This window comes from Varanus komodoensis, unplaced genomic scaffold, assembly GCF_004798865.1.
Source record: "Varanus komodoensis strain SLA01 unplaced genomic scaffold, ASM479886v1 scaffold17, whole genome shotgun sequence".
Taxonomy (NCBI): Eukaryota; Metazoa; Chordata; class Lepidosauria; order Squamata; family Varanidae; genus Varanus; species Varanus komodoensis.
In genome coordinates this window covers 15,552,317-15,572,787 of record NW_025335505.1, presented here as the reverse complement: position 1 = coordinate 15,572,787, position 20,471 = coordinate 15,552,317, and the positions used below count along the sequence as shown (strand labels likewise).

The window sequence follows — 20,471 nt, the reverse complement described above, 5'->3', positions numbered from 1 at the left end:
AATTATTTAACTTTATTTAACTTATATTTTGCATTAAGGAGTCTCTAAGCAGATTACAGAAAAAACAAGTAAGGACAACAATAAGGGCAAAATATAAACAACACCAATAAAACAAACAAGCCAAAATTTGATAGCAATATTCAATAACACTGCACAAGAAAACATATAAACATACAGTAACAATATACAATAACAATATAATATACAATACACAGCTGAGAGATTAGATGTGGAGAGGTTTAAAATAGTATGATAAAACTATAGAAAATTTTAAAACTATTTATTTTAAGATGAATCAGTATAAAATCAGTTATTAAGATGTCTGGAAAATAGAGTGGTTTTTGCCCGGTGCTGAAAAGATTGTAATGAAGGAGCCTGGTGAACTGTTCTTGAGAGGCCATTCCATAGATGGGCTGAAACCACTGAGCAGGCCCCTTTTCCGGTCTCCATTCTTTATCCTCCTTTCTAGAATCAAAATGAATCTGCTATTTCTGGTTTTCTTCCTAACTGCCACTGAGTCTTGGGAGAAATGGGAAACCTTCCATATTTTGTTTTTGTTTTAATATGTACACATATTTATGGGCTGCCTATAACTGCCAAGACCTTCCTAGGTGGATTACAATACATTAAGCATATTAAAACATAATAAAACACATTAAAAACCTATTAAAACACTTACAAATTAAAACATCTATAATAACAGTATAAAAAGGGCCTCAGTATTCAGGGGCTAAGCAGTAAAAATGTTTGGAAAAAGGTTGAATTGAGGAAAACATTGAAGGTATTTTTTCCTATAATCTACAGTTTCAGCATCACATTTGACTAAATGGCTAATGCGCAAACATGTTGTGAATTGATGCTTTTCCCCCACCATCAGTGGATGGCACAAGTCTATGAAAATTCAGGTTTAAAGTTTTATTATCCTTCTTACGCATTTTCCAACCTCTCGAAGCATGGCTTCACCTGCCCCAGAAAATCAAGCTCAGACATTTCTCAGAAATTTTTATTTATTTATTTAAAACATTTCTATGCTGCCCCCATCGCAACAAAGCCTCGGGGCGGCTCACAAACAATAAGTATCCCAAACATAAATATCTGAAACAGTGCAAAATCACAAGCATGTATAGTTTATTTTACAATATGCAGGAAAAAATGTCATCAGTGAAGCCACACTTCATTTTGATGGAACAGACAAAAATCTATTCACAGTGAAGCTTGAGGCTTCACTCCTTTCCATTTCTGTGGATGACAAACATAACAGCCTTCATACTGCCGAAAAAGTCACCTTAATAAAGATGGAGAGAATCTGAGGACAGCAGGTTGGAGGAATTACTATTGTTTCAGAAAATGGACTTCATTTACTGAGTACCATACAAAAGACAAGTACATTTGTCAGTGAGGTATACTGTGATTTTCATTTAGAGCAGTGTTCGTTTATCCTGGTTACTGGGCTTTTCATAGTAAGAATTAGTTCCTAAACATAAACACTCAAGAAGTTACATTCTTTAACCTTGCCTTTTTGCCCTTCTAGTTTGAAATAACCAATGCTGGAAAAAGAAAGAGTGATATTAATTCTACAGTTGTTGAAACAAAGTGCTAATATTAAAACATCATTTGCACTTTAGCTGTCAGGCGAAGCCCTGGCTAAAATGTGCTATATACTGTACATTAGCCTTATCCACTGATAAAGTTAAACCATAGTTTAGTGTGACAAAATTGAGCTGCAAGCAAGAGTTCAGAAGCTTTTGCTTCTGTTTAAGATCAACTGCAGCTTCAGGTGTAGCCTGAACTGACCAAATATGCTTAATATTAGGTATGATTCATTGGAAACAAGCTGTAATTTAATTTTCCTTTCTTTCTTTGTAATTGTTTTTATTGTTGCTGCTGCTTGGTTTTATCATTGTAAGCTCCTTCAGGTCATTGGCCAGATGGGCAGTAAATAAATCTAACTAATAATAATAGTAATAACCTAAAGTTCCACGACAGATATGACAGTCAAGAACACGTGTACTGAAGGAGGAAAAATGCTCTTCTGTGCGACTGCTTCGACTGTTTTAGATATTCTTATTCCAATATGGTGCAGAATACATCCATTCCCCAGAAATTACCTTCAAATGACACAGACTAAAGGATGGAATGTTTGTTTGATGCAACATAAGTCTGCAGCATGAATATTCAAATCCTAAGAGGGTCTTCGGTTGAAGTTAGAAGTGACTCATACTCTGCCTTCCATTTTCTTAGACTAATGGTTCATGACATTTTCAAAACATAATTAAGTTTCCCATTAAAAAGGTGTAGTTGCAATGCATTTGCAAATATTTATATTGATTATTCAAATATGAGATAATATGTGGAACATCTTATCCTATGAACTGCTGAATCAGCAAATAAGAAAATAGATGGAAAAGGAGAGCTGCTTTGCCAGTGAAGGCTCCTCACTGCAAATATTGTGCTAATGCTGCATGATAACTTGGGTCATTGCACAGCCATTACAAAAGGGATAGTCCTTGCAAAATCACTGTGCAGCACAATGAAGAGCGAGGCAGCATGGCAGGGGCAAGAACAGAAGCACATTTGCTAGATAATCTTAGATTTTCCTGGTTCTACAAGTGCATGGTGGGAGAAATACCATCTCTTACCCAGGACTGGTATACCATCTGTGGCAATGGAATGGTTTAACATAACTCTTTGATGCAGAATTTATGTTCCACTGCCCTGGACAACATTGCATGTAAATGGAAAATTAATAATGCCACTTTACTGAAGCCCACTTATAGCAGGTAAATTGGTGTGATTAATACACACATCTTTTGCTATTAATTCCAGGGACAAAACCCCAGACTGAGTTGAACATCCCATGTCATCCTCTATTATATCTGTGCCCAGTATTCAAAACTCCTTTAAATCTAAAATTTACTTATTTCTTAGAAAGGACTGCTTATGTTGTCCTCCCAGGAGGAGCTTGGACCATCAGATTAGTTCATTATTTTCTGTGGAATGTCACACCTCCAAACAAGACGGTGGAAACGGATGGCATTGACAATGGCACAGACCAGAAACAGAACTACAAGCAGGGCAACCCTCACATATTTTTTTCAGAAAAATGTTGGGTAAGTCTGGTTATTGATATTAGAGCTGCATCAAATGTTACCAGGCACAATGTGATTTGAAGAGGCACTGGGAGCAGCCAAGGATATTAATGAGAAATTCCACAATACATACACAACTGTTCAAGACTGTTCATTGCTTCAGTCAACCACTTTTTTCTTTTCCTTTTTAAGAGCCTTTTTCTCACTGGTGACATGATCCCAGTCAATTAAAGATCATATAACCGGCATGATGATGATAACACATTTGGCTATGTGGTAACACAATAATGGCAAATGAAGCCCTTATATTGCCCTTATTGTGTGAGGGAATAAAAAGAGAACATGTTCTTGTTACTATAGCAACTAGCCAACACTAGATTAGTTACCATGGGGAATCTATCCCCAATAGATTCTCTCTTATCTCTTATCCTCAAATGAAGCTTTCACATTGTCTTCCATATGAATAGAAGTTGGAAGGGAATGTATCTCCTTTGCAGAAGTAACTGTCTTGCTAGGAACTTTCAGAAGTTTCTCAGCAGATCATACAAAAACAGCTTGGTGACCTTGGCAATGGACAAATAATCCACAAACATATTTATCTCTTTTAATACCAGTATTGTATATCATCACAAGTCTGCAAAATTGTCATCACAATCATCATCATTATCATCACATGAAGTGCAAAAACTTCACAAAAACGTGAAGCTTTCTCAAAGACTATTAAACTATGTTACAAGAAACCGGAATGTGCCTTCAGTTTGGGGCTTTTAAAAAGACTAACTGGCAATTTTGTAAAGCTGATTTTCCAGGGACCATTCAGAAATTGTAGGACAGCAAAACTTTTTCTTTGGGAATTGCATCCAAGCCATTGCCATCACTGATACTCTAATTCCTTCTGAATTGCACAAACATTTCATTACACTTTGATATCAGTTGCAAAAAATATTTGACAGGAAACAACATGAGTTGTCTCCAGCATTATACTAGTGGACAAAGTCCAAGCAATAGCTGTTTCACTAGTACTTATGTAACTGCAAACAAACCAACTAGCACAACCAGTGCAACACCTAATAACAATAATGAGTTGTGAAAAAGTTCGTGATTACCATTGGATACAATCCATTACACACATTATATTGTTTTGTTTTAAAGCCCATAAAAAGATTTTTTAAAAATATCTAATCTTTTCTGCCTTCCTGTTAGTCTAGTTTCTTTCAATCTAGTTCTGTGCTTCTTATAGATAAGACTGATGCATACACACATCAGCTGTATTTGAAATTGAGATCAAAGGATACCTCAGATCTGTTTGCCTTATTTACAAGAAGAATATGTAAATTCTTATAAAAAACCAGTGAATTTCATAAACAAATTTGTATTCAGTTTTGCCACTACTATTTATAGAACTTGAATCCTATAAATAAGTGGATGGTCCTGAAGTGCATGTCATATGAAATGTACTAAATTTGTGTGTCATCTAGAGAAATAGGGAAAAGGTTTACTTCACAGACTTCTATACATGTGAACCATAACCAAAAAAAAAAAAAAAAAAAAGTTAGCATTACCACCTATAATAAGTACTGCATTAATGGCAGCATGCCATGCATGTTTGGACAGAAAGGAGTTCTATATGTCCTACTATGTCCTAGCATGGCTGGCTAGGGAATGCTCAGAATTGTAAGATTTCTTCCTGCCTAGACATGCATTAATGCATATTTGCACCCTAAATATAGCAAGGTACTTGGGACGCCACCAAGCACAAGTAGCATTTTAAATTGCATGGAAGGAGAAGTTGCTTGGCGGTTTAATTTGAAGAACAGGCAAGGAAACAGTTAAGCTTTTCATCAACATCTCCACTCCCAATCTCCATCTTAAAATGTCTCTCCCATTCCCTGAGAACAGATGATTGCTGAACTTCTCTCTCTCTTTCTCTCTCTCCAATCACTATCAAGATATGGTCAGCAAATTCCAACAGACTTTTTGAAAGTTTGTGTAAAATTCTTATAGCTAATCCTATGTTTGGCTCAGATAACTACATCTACAGCAGGGGTACAGGACTGCTTTCAGCCTGGGGGAAATACTCATCCTTGCAGAAATATTCATCTCACATGTGGCTTTCCATATTTTGTTGTGCTACAACCTGATTTTAAAATTTACATCATTGGTGCTACTCCACTTTATGACCACAAGCTATCAACACTGTGAATGTACAGATTAATGTAGCACAAAAATTAAGTACACAAAAGCAAACTGACACTTCTTGTTTGCACAGGTATTCACCTGCTTTGCTGTGATATGCCTAAATAGGCTCAGGTGTAATTCACTCCCTCCAGAAATTCTTGCAATAGTTAAATGGAGTCCAATTTTGTGTAAGTCCAGTGCTGTATGATCTTAGATTGAATACATCAGTTTCTGGAAGGCCCTGAGTGTGTTAGAGAATGCACCTAAACAATCAGCATCATAAAGACCAAAGAGCTATCCAAACAACTCCAGGAAAAGGTTTTGCAGAAGAATCAATCAAGGCTGAGTTATTAAAACGAAACAAAACCCAAACTACAAATGACCCTGGGAAAAACATTAAAGACATTCTTACAAAATGGAAAGAATATGGCTCTACCACTATTCTGCCTAGAGAAGGATGTTCACTAAAACTCAGTGACCTTTTAAGGACAACATTAGTCCGAGAAACAATGAAGAGGCCAATGGTGATTCTGAAGAAGTAGGAGAGATTCATAGCTGAGATGGAAGAAACCATCCATGGGACAACTATCATTGGGATGCTCCACAAAGCTGGAAGGTGAATACAATAGAAAAGTGGGGAGAAGAAAGCCATTAATGGTTATTAAAAGCCTATACCAAAGTCCCTATGAAGTTTGCAAAGAGATATGTGGGAGACATAGCAAACACCTGGAAAAAGGTTCTCTGATCCAGCAAGACCAAAGCTGAACTTTTTGGCCCTGCTGTTAAATACTGCGTGGGACATAAAGCCAGGAACACTTGTTGACCTAAGAAAAACATTGTTTGGCATGGAGGTGAGGATGCATTTCACCATTAGGGATGAGGAAACTGGTCTGGATTGAGAGAAAGATGGATGGAATCAAATCCAGGGAAATTCTAGAAGAAAAACTATTTTCGTCTGCAAAACTCCTGAAACTGGGATGGAGGTGCATCTTCCAAAAGGATAAGGAGCCTAAACACAAAGCCACAGTAACAATTGAATAGTTGAAAAACAAGAGTGTAAATGTCTTAAATGGTCTCGTCAAATTGAAACTATGTGGTAAGAAAGTTGCTGTTGTCCAATAGTCCCATCCAACCTGACAGAACTAGAACAGTTCAGGCAAATGCTGAAGGCCCAGATACACAACTTTGACAGAGACTTATTCAAGAAGATTCATACCTGTAATTGCTGCCAAAGGTGTTTCTACCAAGTATTGCATGGTGTGTGTGTGTGTGTGGGGGGGGGGGTGGATTAGTGTAAGTTTGTTTTTATTTACTTAACTTCCCTGCCACAATAAAATGAATTGGCACCTCCACCATTCTGAGTGTCATTCTGAGTCCACAAAGCCAATAAAATCCTTTTCATTTCCAGGTTGTATCAGAACACCATGTGGAAAAGTCAAAGGAGAGGGTCAATATTTCTTCAGGGCATGGTAAAAATGCAGCAACATGAAACTACTTCTCTACCAATCTGCAAGGGCTGCCAGTCTAATTCAGACTGAAGGTTATCTGTTCAAGAATGGGATTAAGTTCCATTGTTCCATGGTGATGAATTGCCATTAGCTCCAGAGACCTGTTTTACACCATCTCATTGTATGAAGCATCATTTAATTAAGTACAAAAATCCAGTAGTCGATACTTAACCTAATTATTATTTTTCTGATTGCAGAATCTGGTTCCTCCGCATGCTGTGGTAAACCAACATCCTTGGCTTTAATGCTTGCTTACTTGATTTATTTATTAGCTAAAATATTCTCTTTCAGCAGAATGTAAATGTCAAGATTTGGCTCATGTGCTTTTTGACATGTGAGATCCCAGATTCAGTTCCTGGCATCTCCAGCTAAACGAGACAGGCAGTTCCAGTACAAATGTCTGAGTTACAAACAACCCATAGTTATGAATGAACTGCCATAAAGCTTGCTAATTTTTTGAAAAAATACTGCGAAAATCATCATGACATAGAGAGAGAGGGAGAGGAAGTGAAAGGGGAGAAATGGAGGCCTCCAAAGCATGCTTTTCTGGCCCACCCATCTCCAACACTTCCTTGCTGCAAAGAGGAGGCTCTGGTGATTTTTTTGAGGGGTGGAAACTAGAGTTATTTGTGATTTTCCCACTTCCATGGGGGTCCTGTGTCCCTAACCCCGGCAAATGTAGGGGGATGACTACACATGATCCAACTTACATACAAATTTAACTTAAAGACAAATTCCCATTTTCTCAGGAATGGAACTCACTCATAACCCAGGGACTCCCTATATCAGTCTACTTGAGATTTTGAAGAGATGTTGCCCACCTGGGTAGATAATAATAAAAAAATGGATGGCCTGACTCAGTGTAAGGCAGCTTTATCATATGATTTAACCCAAGGACCCTCAAACTTTTCCACCAGGGGGCCAGTTGAAAGCTTCCGGTGCTGTGCATGGTCCGGAAAGGTGGTGCTGGCAGTGCGCTCAGGCCGGCGCGTGCGGGCGAGTCAGCTGAGGTGAGGGCGGGATGCGTGGCAAGGCGAGGTGAGGCACGGGCAGTGGTGAGCACACGCTGCGAGGTGGACACATGAGGCAACAGTTTGCTCACTTGGAGATCGTTTTCTCCAAGCAAGCAAACCGCTGCCTCCCCACACGTGAGACGAGGTGGGGGGGTGGGCGTGGACATGCACGTGGCAGCACCAAATGGACATGGTGGGCCTGATAAATGGGCATGGCGGGTCGGATCTAGCCCCCGGGCCGTAGTTTGAGACCCCTTGATTTACGCAATCACTAAAATAAAATTAGAATGATTGCTGGCTTCCAGAGCAAAATCAAGAGCTTAGTAGCCAGTACTTAACAGGGCCAATGAAGGGTACAAAGTATTAGAATTACATTTGTTTGGTAAGCTGTAGTTGCATAGATTCAGCTTGTAATGGTGCAAAGTAAGAGCTATAGAAAGAAGCATACATACTGCTTCTTCAAAAGCAAGCAGCATTGTATTGGGAGTTCATAGTTCTTGGGAAAATAAATAGTCCCTGAAGCAAAGGTTGAGTAGAACCATTACTATTCCACAGTTCAAACAAAGGAACACTTACTGCTAATGAAGGAGGAGGAAGGAGGCAAAAGCCTCAGCTTTGTCATCTATATCAAAGGGTATTTACAAGAAGAAATTAGTAGAGGAAGAAATCATGTTCCCCTTTGTTTTTCTGCCCTGCTAGGTTCAAGCAACTTATCACATATCCTACTGCTTTATTAAAACACAAGGTAGAAATCAAAGCCACCATGAATGCAAGTATAACTTCCCAGAATATCTACTATCACTTTTTGGAATCACAACACAAACCATTAAAAGGTTGTTTTTACATGTTCATTTTGACTACCCAAGTGGACATGATGTTAAAAACATCTCCATTTCAAATTTTGCAAGCATAATTGTTATCGAGAAGCCACAAATAGCTGAACTTTCAGAAGAAACAGGACAATGAAGAAATTTTTATTTGGCACTGATGGAACAAAGCAACCCAAACAATCCCTTTTAAGCCCTGATCATTTCATTATACTTGGCCATCCTTAATTTTCTACTCATATTTTTCCATGCAGGAAATGTTCAGCTTCTAATGTAAAACCATTGTCTTACCTGAGGAGTATCAACTGTTTTCCTAGAATATCAAGGCATTTGCTTCCAGAGGTAAAGTTGCTAGCTGCTGAATGGTTATAGAGACACACTGTTACGTATATAAAGTTATAAGCAAATCATATTAAGTGTTCTTTGTTCTGATTAAGTGCTAATATAAGGTGGTGTTTTGGTCATCAGCCTCAAAACCATAAATATGTATGTGTGGTAGAAAGAGATAATTATTGGTCTACAAGTCACTTCCTTTCCTGCACTTACAGTTTATTTATGTTCTTTTTGTAGTTTTCATAGATGTGATATGCTATTTAGAGGTCATTTGTGGAACACCATGTCCCATGGAGATGAGACAAGCACTGACTCATTTACTATTTATTTATTATTTCAGTTTGTACGCCACAATTAAGTACACAATCATTTTGGCATCAGGTCAAAACTTTGCATTTCCCGAACTTTTCAAACTCTTCATTGTCTTCTATTGCACTTTTCTGCCTTTTAATCCTGTTCTGTGATGCGATTTCAACAGTTTGTCATTTTGTGTGACTGTTGTGTGACCATTTTTTTGCTTTATTGTTTTGTTTTCATTGTTCCCCACACTAATATATAATGATGAAGGAAGTTAATAAATATCCAAATAAAAAAGAAAGAAAGAAGCTTGGGCAGTGATTATTACAAGAAGCTGTTTGATTTTCTAATGAAGATGAAGGCTGTTACGTATTTACTTTTCAAAGCAAAATTTTCAAATAAAGAACTAGAGCAGCAGTCAGCAACAATGCTGGCCAGAGGCACCAGTATATTTTTATTTATTATTTATTAATAATAAATTAATAATAATATACCTCTGGACATCTTGCTTGGTGCCCACCAAGGTGCCCTACTATCCTACTCTTAAAAAAAAAAGTTCTCATTGGCAGTGGGATTACTGTGAATTAGGCTTAATTGGCTTCAAGGAGCTGTTTAATATTTTAGGGCTTGGATTTAATTTGACTATGCATTAAGTCTCTGGGGCATGTTAATTGAACTTTGTTGCCATGTCTATTATGACAACCATTTTGTGGTGGTGCCCATGACAGTTTCCCATTTGCCAAAAGTTCCCACAGCCCCAAAGGCTGCCTACTCTTGGACTAGAAGTATCTATGCAAGTCTGTCATCTAGCTGCACATGATATGTGCAAGGGTCAGTCCGGATGTAAACAAACAAGCAAACTAGCAAGCAAGTGAAAAACCCTGAGTTTGGTAAACACTTTTAGTGATTTCCTACAATAATCGTAAAAACTCCTGCCTGCCTGCATTTATTATTCTGGTTCAGTGAAAAAGAATGGAAAAGGTTTACAAGAAAGGCTTCTAGGTGACAGAAGTTAATCAAATCTGGCTTGGCCCATTGGTGATGCTAAATTTAAACATAACTCTGCTTTTTCTCCCTCCAGCTAAAACCCCACCAGCCTCCTAGGCATCTAGCAACAGTTCGTTTCTTGATACAGACTGCAACAGCTCTGGTCTCCTGAGAAAATGGCCAGACAGCTGTTGTTATCTGACCTGATTAAGACATGGCTGACGGGGATAAAGTATACACCCTCGTCTGGGGAAAGGGGGAACCAGTGAATGTCATCTTATCCCATGGAATGCCAAACTCTACTAATCTTTCTTGACAGGAAGGATTGGATCAGGATTTAAAGTACAATAGGATGTACACAAACAAGGATAAAAAAACCAGCCAGCATTTAAAGTCATATTTGCAATTGGTTTCCAACAAATGCGTGCAAAAAGCTGTGCACACAGACTGCTGTTAGCAAGCAAAGATCTGTATAGAATCTCTGCATGTCATATGGAATATACAGCACATGTGCATGTGTGCGTGCACATCCACACACACAAGAGCATATCAAAGAATTGTGACATGCCAATGATATACCGATCCTGGCATGTGTTGGGAAATAACATTTAGAATAAACTTACATTTAAATGAAAAACATACATTTCATGCATGGGTATGAAATAGCTAAATGTGCACACCTATTTTATTTGCAAAAGCTTCCAAATGTAGAGGCACCTGTGGCTGCAGTAACCTACCAGGCTATGGTGCTGGTGGGGTGGAAGGAGGCAATGTTCATTTCTCTGTGTTCCTGCGGTTAGGATTTTATTCTTGGCAGGCATCCAAGCCTATCTAAAGGAGGCATGCCAGTGGGGCAGGGCTAGAGAAGGCACAAGATTCTTTGTATACTAACCTTGTGACCCTTTCTTTACCCTCACTTCTCTGCCCACTGACACAGAGCTTTTGTGGGTCCTATGGGGCAATGAGGGAAGGGGACCAGCCACCAAGATATAATATGTCCTGGCAGTGTCATAGTCTTCTTCCCTTCCCCTCCAAATTGCCACAGTCAAAACCTAACTAGCTTTCAGAGTGAGAAAAGAGCAGAGGTGACCTTCACCTCTGCATGCCTCCCACCCTACATAGGATGCATGCAATCAGAGGGGTATGGGCAACATCATCCGATTGCATGCTAAGTGTTTTACAGAAAGATGCAAGATAAACAACAACAAATGCTTTTTATAACACCTTTAAAATCTCACTGTATGTTTATTTTATGAGATGGGTGTGTGTGCATGGTTGTTACAACACTGTCCATGATAATTAGCAAAAGTATGATGTTCCTGGAGTCAGCCTGCTTCTCTTTTGATGTTCATTGCAATCAAAAGAGAAGTAGGCTGACTCTAAGTACTCTGGAGCTCAGCAAGGGTTTTCATCTTTAAAAGATGTGACAGATGCCTGTGGATTTTGACATAGCTCAGTTTACTAGATCTTTCATAGATAAGAAGCTTTGTCACACAGATTAAACTGCAGATGCAAAGGAGAAAATTGGGTGGGGTTTTGTGTATTTGTTTGTTTATTTATTTAAAGATTAGAACAATGAAAGCACAGCCAACAGTTCTCCTTAAGTTTCAGTAAGGAAAAGTAGTATTGTGTTAAAACTCTAATCGGTGCTATAGAACAGTCATTTTTTTTCACCAACTCCTATGTTTATCTTTAATAGTAATTAATATATAATTGGCACTACAAAACCTAACCAGGTGATACTTTGAAGGAAAATCTCCTTCCCCCATCATCTTTCTCTATGTAACTAACCATCCCTGTGAAACCGCATAAAGAATACTGAATCACACAATACATACACTTATAATTAGTCCTACAGGATAGGTTAAAACTTAATTAGTTAAATGAAGTATGTGTTTTTCTGTTGAAAGTAATAGCAATAGAAAGACATCTCCATCCAGCCATGTACATTTGTGCAAAGAAAGATGTGCTTCTGCGTTTTACTGAGCAAGGGCTGTAAATGTCAATTCCAGTGCATCTATGTTACCATTTTCTCTCTATTAATGGAATAGATCATAATCTTTTTGTTTAAAGTTGTAATGTTGTTAGCTTCAGATTCACAAGTGTCGTGTACTCTACAGTTCTTAGATCTCCGTTTGCTCACAAAGAACTTAATCCTATATTGCAGTATTCTATTCTCTGTGCAAGGAGCACCAAGCATAAGACTCCTTCTGCTGACAACCAGTATTTATAGCTCACTAGATCAGCCTTGCAGTTGGCTTCCATGACATACAATAAAATCATAAACTTCAACATGTGGAGTTGTGTCTACACTGTGTGAAGACCCCAAATTTAAAAACAAACAAACACATATGTTTCTCAGTACCACTTTGTTACCAAGGACTGATTGCCCTTATTGTCCAGGAGTAATATAACAAGAACCCTTTGGAGAGGCAACTCCATTACCACTTTTACATGTAGTACTAAGCTTGGGAAAAAAAATTCCTATCTGCATGGGGCAGCAAGCCACTGATGCCTGCATCTTGCAGAAGACAGCACGGTTGGAGGAACCCAGGATCTGGCAGAAACTGAATTGATCCCTGCCTTCATGGGAGCTACACATTATTTATAAGGGCGGCTGCTTGAGGAACTGGCTTGAGAAGAGACATAGAGTCAGCTAAAGTCCTTGGAGCAATGAGATAAGTTCTACTCTGTTCTGCTAAATCCATTCTCTCATGCCTCTGGGGTGATCTGTCACAGCAGTAGGAGTTCAATGCCCTCACAGTATGTTCCAGCCATGCTCACCATGGCAGGATGCAGTAAGCCACAATGGATATGATGGTTCAAAAGGCCCTGTTTGCACTTCATTTGTTTTAACATGGCAGGTTTGCCCTTTTAAAAACAGTTGTAAGGTTGCCTTTCTGTTCCTTCTATTCTTTTTAAAGGATCTGTATCCCTGAATTCCAGTCATGGGAGTCATTACACCAAGATTCTGTTACACCTATTAAGTCATATTCACCATCTTGTATTAAGAGTTTAGGTCTGGGCTGTTTGTTTCTCATACTCTAGACATTGGTTTATAGACATCAAAGACTTTTAGCCTAGCTTTTTTCCTACATTTTGGGAAGACTATTACCGGGTGACATTAGAGCTTGCAGTTAAGGTATAGGTGGGAATCTACAAGTTTATGATATTAGCCTATGACAATTTGGTTGTTTTCAGGACATCCAGGAAAGGTAATTTTGGTTTTTCAACTGTGGTATTCCTGGTAAAATATTAAGATTAATAAATATAGCTGATTCAGAAACCACAGATGCTCTTATTGCCCCACTGACGTAAAGTCACAATGCTACGACAATACATTGCCTCCAAATTAGCATTTCACCAATAGTGGAAAGATTATATAAAATCAGAAAACAGCTCTAGAGAGGGGTTCTCTACTCTCCCTGAAATGTAGGTTAGCTCTTTAGGGGGATTTGTGCAAGCATGAGCCATATCGCCAAATCATACGACTTGTGTAATTGCAAGCCTCCTCTGAGAATAATGTACATTTAGAGACAGCACACAAAAATGACATAAATTTATATATGGAATTTAGCCTATTGACAGATGATATATGAGCTGCTGGGTCTGGAGAGATTTCAATGAATAACATGGTAATTTACTGCACCTAACCTGAAATACCAGGTCTATTTTTCATTTTCTGTTTTCTGTCATTGTTTGGTCTCACTTGCATTTGGCTATTTATGTTGTATTTGCAGTACATGCAGCTGTAAATAGATTAATCACTTTAGGACTTTTCCAAAACACTGCATCCCTTATTGGCTGAAAGTCCACTAAAATGACTGGAATATTTAATACTAACACAAAACACAATCATTTCTTCTATTAGTGAGCTTAGGTCTGGAGTGCCAGTGGCTATGTAGCCAAAACAAGACTACAGCAAAACAAGATAGAGGTGTTAGCGTGTCTAGAATAATTTCACCATTTACAGAAATACAACAAAATGTTAGGAAAGAGGACAAAGGGGGCAACTTGCCCGGCTCTATAAAACAGTACAACATGGACTGAACTTGGTCCATAGCCACCAAGTACTCCCTGAGATGTTGGAGTACATCTGTACTCTGATCTGAACTTGGATGTCCAGGTTTCAATGGTGGCCAGGAATATGTTTGCACAGCTCACACTAATGAACAACTATGCCTATTCCTGGGGGTGTTTGACCTCACCAAGGTAGCATTATGGTTAGTGCTGGGCTGGGACTCTGGAGAGCTAGGTTCTCATCCTCATATGGCCATGAAGTTCACAGGGTGACTTTGAGTCATCACTGACTCAACCTAACTAAAATCACAGAGTTGTTAAGAGGATTAAATGGAAGGAAGGAAGGAAGAGGCAGAGGATTATATAAGCTACCTTGGTCTCTCTGCAGGAAAGAAGGTGGGCTATAAATATAAGCAATGCAAGTATGTCTTAATAATAGCCTATTGGGCTATAGTGCTGCTCTACATGGAGCTTCCTTTGAAAAGGATTTGGAAACTTCAGCTGGTCCAGAATGCCATTTACAGGTAGCACACGACTCCTTTGTTACCAAAGCTTTATGGGTTACTGTTTCTAGACACCATTCAACATACTGATTATGTTGAGCTATATGGTTTAGGATCCAGCCTTTCTCTATGTGAGTGTGGCTGGGTTTTAAGTCCTCCAGGAGAGACCCTTCTCTTAGTTCTGCTGCTGTTGGAGGCATATTTGGTGGGTCTTCTTGGTAGGCACTCCCAGATTCTCTATCAAAGGAGGCTAGGACATCCTCTTCTGTATTGTACTCCTTGTTCTAGGCAAAGACTAAGTACTTTTATTTATAATTTATTGTTGTAATTCTATTCTTGCCAAGGCAGTCCCTAAAGCCAATGTGACAGGCTCAACTATTTTAGTTCTGATGACAAAGTTTTGCTGTTCCTGCATGTTGACTCAGCCTCTCAAGTGTCATTATCTTTGCTCACACTGCACTTTCTCTGATGTCATAAACCAAACAGAAGGACACTCTCCTCTCAGCAGGACTCATAGCAGTCTTCTAGCATCACAGTTGAAAAGGCTATAATTAAATGGTGATTTGGGCTGGTTGACCAGTGCCTGAGATAGGAGGAAACACTTTTCCTTGAAGGGAAAGGGTCACCTAGTCTTCCCCAAACCAACTTCCATTAGGTGGGAAAGCCATGCAGTGTATAGTGGAAGACTTTGAAGCACAGACACTGATCACAGCAGTCTTTATAACTACATTCCCAAGAAGATGCTAAAAATTCCCCCCGTTTTGTTGATCCACTCTAGCAAACCAAGCCTATCGGTTTTCATCTCTGCTAGGAACAGGTTTGTTTGTGTTTTTCTAAACCTAAGGGGTCTTAGTTGCTCATTCAAAAGCATGCCAGCCCAAAATACTTTACACTGCAACAGAAGACAATGCATTGTTGCTGTGGAAATTTATTTCCTTCCCACTGATGGGAGGGCTGCAGCAATTAACTCAGAGGAAAAGGACATTTGGAGGGGTGGTAAGTGATGCCACTGTTCCTGCTAATAAAGAAGAGTGCTATGGTAACACCCTGGAAAGCCTTCAGTACAGCCCTGAGTACATGACAAGCCGCGTCCTAATATTCAACTTGCAGAGACTGCCTAAGCCTGGCTGCCAAAGCCAGGGAATTTTGTCGTTTTTTTCCTCTCTCTGGGAGATGGAAGCAGCAGCAGCAGCAATGATATATAAGGAGTTACATAAGCAAATAGGCAGGCACAGAACAGACACACTCATGTTCAATTTCTGTACATATGCTAAACAGAATCACAATATAACTGGAGAATATTCTGTGAATCCTTTTTCCTATTACATTTTTCTTCATCTTTTGAGAAAAATGGCTATAGGTGGCTGTTCTGTCTACCAAAATGTGCTGCCATAATTTGCTAAATGAAAGGTGAATGTTATGTACTTATACTAGGGCTGAACCTGGATAAAAATGGTCAATGTACTGATTATATGAGTTTAAGTTACTTACGGTTGAATTTATGTACATTTAAGATATACAGAGAGTATTCTTGAAGGAAGAAGTATTTTTATTTATTATAAACATATGTTGCATGCCAGGAAGTTCCTTAAAAGAGGAATACCTCAGTGAAAATCCGGTTATCAGTCTTTAGCTTTTATAAGCACCCCTGAGGGTGGGGGTGCCAGGAAACAGATGTATGAAACAGATCAGTCCACCCACCCACCCACCCACCCACAGTCACAGACACACATGGACCTTCCTGATTAACTAGGAGTACCCTTTTAGTTTATTATTTTAAGCAATTAAACTGATTAATCAATTAATCAAAGTGATTAATTTATACCAAGGATCTTCAAGGACTACATTATTGGTCCAGAGCAATGTAAGAGGCCTCAGAGCTTTTTACTGGAAAGGAACAAGCTTCTTTTAGTATTTCTATTTGGTATGGGGTCAGGGTAAAGCTTAGAGAGGATTGGAATGCCTAGAACCAGAAAGTGACTTCAAAGGTGATCAGCAATATGGGGAGAAAATTATTTACTCAGCACTTGTGCTTTTTACCATTTATGTTTCTGCAAATTTTGTTATATCACCTTAGTTCTGGGCATGACAGTCTCTGGCACTACAAATCACTATTCAGCTTCAACTAAATAAACTGGGGAAAAAAACCCTAGCTGCAATTCCTCATACATTTGTTGATCAAGTAAAAACTTTTGCTGACCAGTTGTGCTGAAATAGGAGCTGCAGCAAACAAATCCCAATGTGGAAGAAGCAGCAGCCATTGGAATTGCTAAGCCAGGACTCATATTCAGGTTCTATAATATTCAGGGCAAATTCTGTGCTGGAGAGCATTAGGAATTGTGATAGCATTGTAAAGGCATTGTGATAGCTTTCAAATAAACTATCACAATGCCTCTATACAAATCTACAGTGCAACTGCTCTTGGAATGTTGTGTCTGGTTCTGACCACTACATTTTAAAAGAGACCTGGAAAAAGTACAGGAAAGGAAAATCAAAATTTTCAACTGGAACAACTCCCCCCTGAAGAAGGATGGTAACTTCATGGGGATTTTTTACTTAGAAAAAATGGCAGCTACTGGCAGACATGAAATAGGCATCTAAAATTAGCCAAAGCACAGACAAATGGATAGGGTAACATTTTTCTGTTATCTCATGCTATAAAAAGGTAAGCTGCATAGCAGAACATTCTGAAAGATAAAGAAGAGTACTTCCTCACACAGCTGACACTTACTACTACACTTAAAGAGGATCAGACAGATGCCTATTGAATAAAATATTTATTTGTGAAGATGGTTCCAGTTTTATATCCAGTGACAGAAGCAGTATGTCTTTCAGTAGGTTCAGTAACTGCAAGGGAACATGAATAGAAGGGTACTACTGGGTTCATGCCCTGCTTGAGAGCTTCCCATTAATATCCACCAATCTTATGGAATGCCTTTTCCCTTGGTTTTTGGGAGGTAATAACTGTGGCACACTCTCATCTCTTTACCTAGGCCTTCCCTAACAAATTGCACTGTCCAGTTTATTTGTTAAACTATGATTGAATGAGTACTCACTGAAGTAGGACCTCCCTTCCCCCAACAGTTGGCATGAAAACAACTATGCTGGCTTTCTCTCAAGCATCAATGGGCAAAAAAGCCCACCCAACAGAAAAGCAGAGCAGGAGAATGCAGGCATGAAAATCATAACCACTGCTCATCCCATCCTGAATAGAATGCCCATAAAGTCTCTAACTTGGCTGGGGGATAGATGGGTTATAGAATTACGACAGAATCATGCTCTGAATTAATAAATACATTTTATTTGAGAGGGTACATATTAGTGTATTAATTTTTTATCTTTCCCCATCATTTTCATAATAGTCTTGAATAAAGTTAACCTAACCAGGGACTGCAGGTGGCGCAGTGGTTTAAACCGCTGTGCTGCTGGGCTGGTTGATCGAAAGGTCACCGGTTCGAATTTGCACAACGAGGTGAGTCCCCCCAACCAAAACCTAACCTAACCAAAAGCTAACTGCTTGAGAACTTGGCTAGGGATGGACAGTATTACACATTCAACTCAACTCTATATTCCACCTTAAGTAATTTTCTTTGTCTGGACCTGTCAAAGTCTGGATCTGTTAGAACTACTTTTGCCCAGCATTCCACACTGATTAACTCAACAGAGAAATATTCAATCATTTAAAGTGAATGACAGTGCTTTGTTAGAGAGTTGTATGAAAGCCATATAATTAGACTAGTGATGGGTGGGATGCATTTAGTACTCAGCATACAGTATTAGTGCCATACTCTTTAAAATCCTGTTTTCATATAGGCCATAAATTCATTTTGATGACTAAAGACACAGTTGTAGACATATTTAGACAAGGAAAAAACATGCCTCTGTCTTAACATGCATGGGACTGTGCCCGTAACCACCAAACTAGATAAGGCCATAAATGCCTAATGATCTCCTTTTGTAAAGACACTAAAAGACCTATTTGAATATTACTATTTAAGAACATTGTGGCTGGGCCTAGACTGACGTGAGGCAAGCTCTTATGCATGCTAAGGCAAAAAAGGACCAGCGTAGCTGCCTAGGGAATGTTGGGAATTTAATCCAAGTAGGGATTTGGAATTTATTTGGAATTTAATCCAAATAAAATATCTGTTGGAAGTTCTTAAGTATGACACTGTTTGCAAAAACAAACAAACAAACAATTCAAAACTAACCTTGTGCCTTTACTGAGACCTCCCTTCTTCCAATAAAATAATATAATCACACATTAGTTATTTATAGGAAGATGAAGAAATCCACTAGAAATTCAAATGAGTTTGGATTTCTGTAAATTTGTCCTTCAGATTCCACTTGGGATAACGTTTTCTGAATCACATGGATTCCATGGACTTGTGGGACAGTGGTTCACTTGTAGATGGAGTTTGCGGTAATACAGATTAGTGCAAGTATGCAGTCCATCAGTGGAACAAAATTCTGCTAAAGAATCTAATTTAGAGCCTGATTAGTCAACTAATTCTTTAGTCAATGCTAACTTAAGATGTCATTTGTTATAGTTCATCTGGAGCCATGTAGATATGGTTGTTGTTCATCAACTGCTATCTATCTGCATTCCAGAATGCTAGGCACTCTTATATAGGCCAACATCGTAAGGGTTTGGATTGCATGTGTTACCTTATTAGAAGCCTTTTACTGAATGCAACTAATTGCTTACTGATTGTTACATTCTTATATCATACAAAGTCTGATGGGAACATCTCTATTATAGCCATGATTAATTTTCTAAGTAATAAGGAATGTTCTAATGGGTGGGGTGACGTTTGTAAAATACAGATTGGTCAAGTTTCATTTATTATTATTACTTATACCTGATACAATTTGTTATGATGCTAAGGAAACTGAGTCATTTGTATTCCTTCTGCTGTTAGGATACTTGCTGTGTATGAACAAATTCTCATCTGCCTTTTTTATTACATGATTCTCTTATTCCATGGTCCACTCTCTACCTTTGTTCTTTAAACCCAACACTGTTACTAGAACCAGCTAGATTATTCACTATTAACAAATATTTGGCAACTGCTGTGAAATGCTGATAGTCTGCACTTTCAAAAAAGGTTAGCAATTAAATCTGAGAACTACAGAAAAATCTGAATCAAAATATTGGTTTCATTGAAATGTTAAGAAATATAATGTCATCCCACTGCACAGACACATTTTATGTTAATAAACTAATCCTATTTGGAATTTATTTAAATAATCAATATTGAGCTGCCAGATTAGAAGGGAGCTCTAATTGATAAACTGGAATAATCTGAAAGCAAGGGAAAAGCATTAGTTTCTATCAGATTCAAGGCATTCATTGGGAATATAGGTCATCCTTCAATAGATTACATTCAGACATTACAATGTTGACTGAGTTTTCATTGTTCTAATCTTTAGATAGATAGATAGATAGATAGATAGACTCTCTGAATTCTCCCAATAAGTGCTAAGAATAATTTTGCAAGTGTCTGTTAAAAAAATAATCTGTCTGGGCCTCAAACAGCATCAAACTGCTGTCTTGAATATATATTTTATAGAGACAGACAAACTGAAAATTAAAAATAAATCAACATAGATTTGAACATTATATACCCATTAAGTCATTAATATTCCTCATTAAGTGGCTTAAAATATTCATAGGCCTACCGCTGGTTCCTGAGGAACCTCATATGGCAAGGGT

At 38.4% G+C, this 20,471-nt stretch overlaps 1 protein-coding gene and 1 long non-coding RNA gene across 2 annotated transcripts in view; one reads left to right on the top strand and one right to left on the bottom strand.

The window, feature by feature from the left end:
• DOK6 (docking protein 6) overlaps positions 1–20,471 on the bottom strand; it is a 270,546-nt gene that overhangs the window by 97,775 nt on the left and 152,300 nt on the right. The window lies entirely within an intron of this gene.
• The window catches only part of LOC123021636, a 36,511-nt gene continuing 27,652 nt past the window's right edge, over positions 11,613–20,471 (top strand). Inside the window, exon 1 of the long non-coding RNA XR_006414362.1 lies at positions 11,613–14,776. This is a non-coding gene — a long non-coding RNA (uncharacterized LOC123021636). The remainder of the gene's footprint in view (positions 14,777–20,471) is intronic.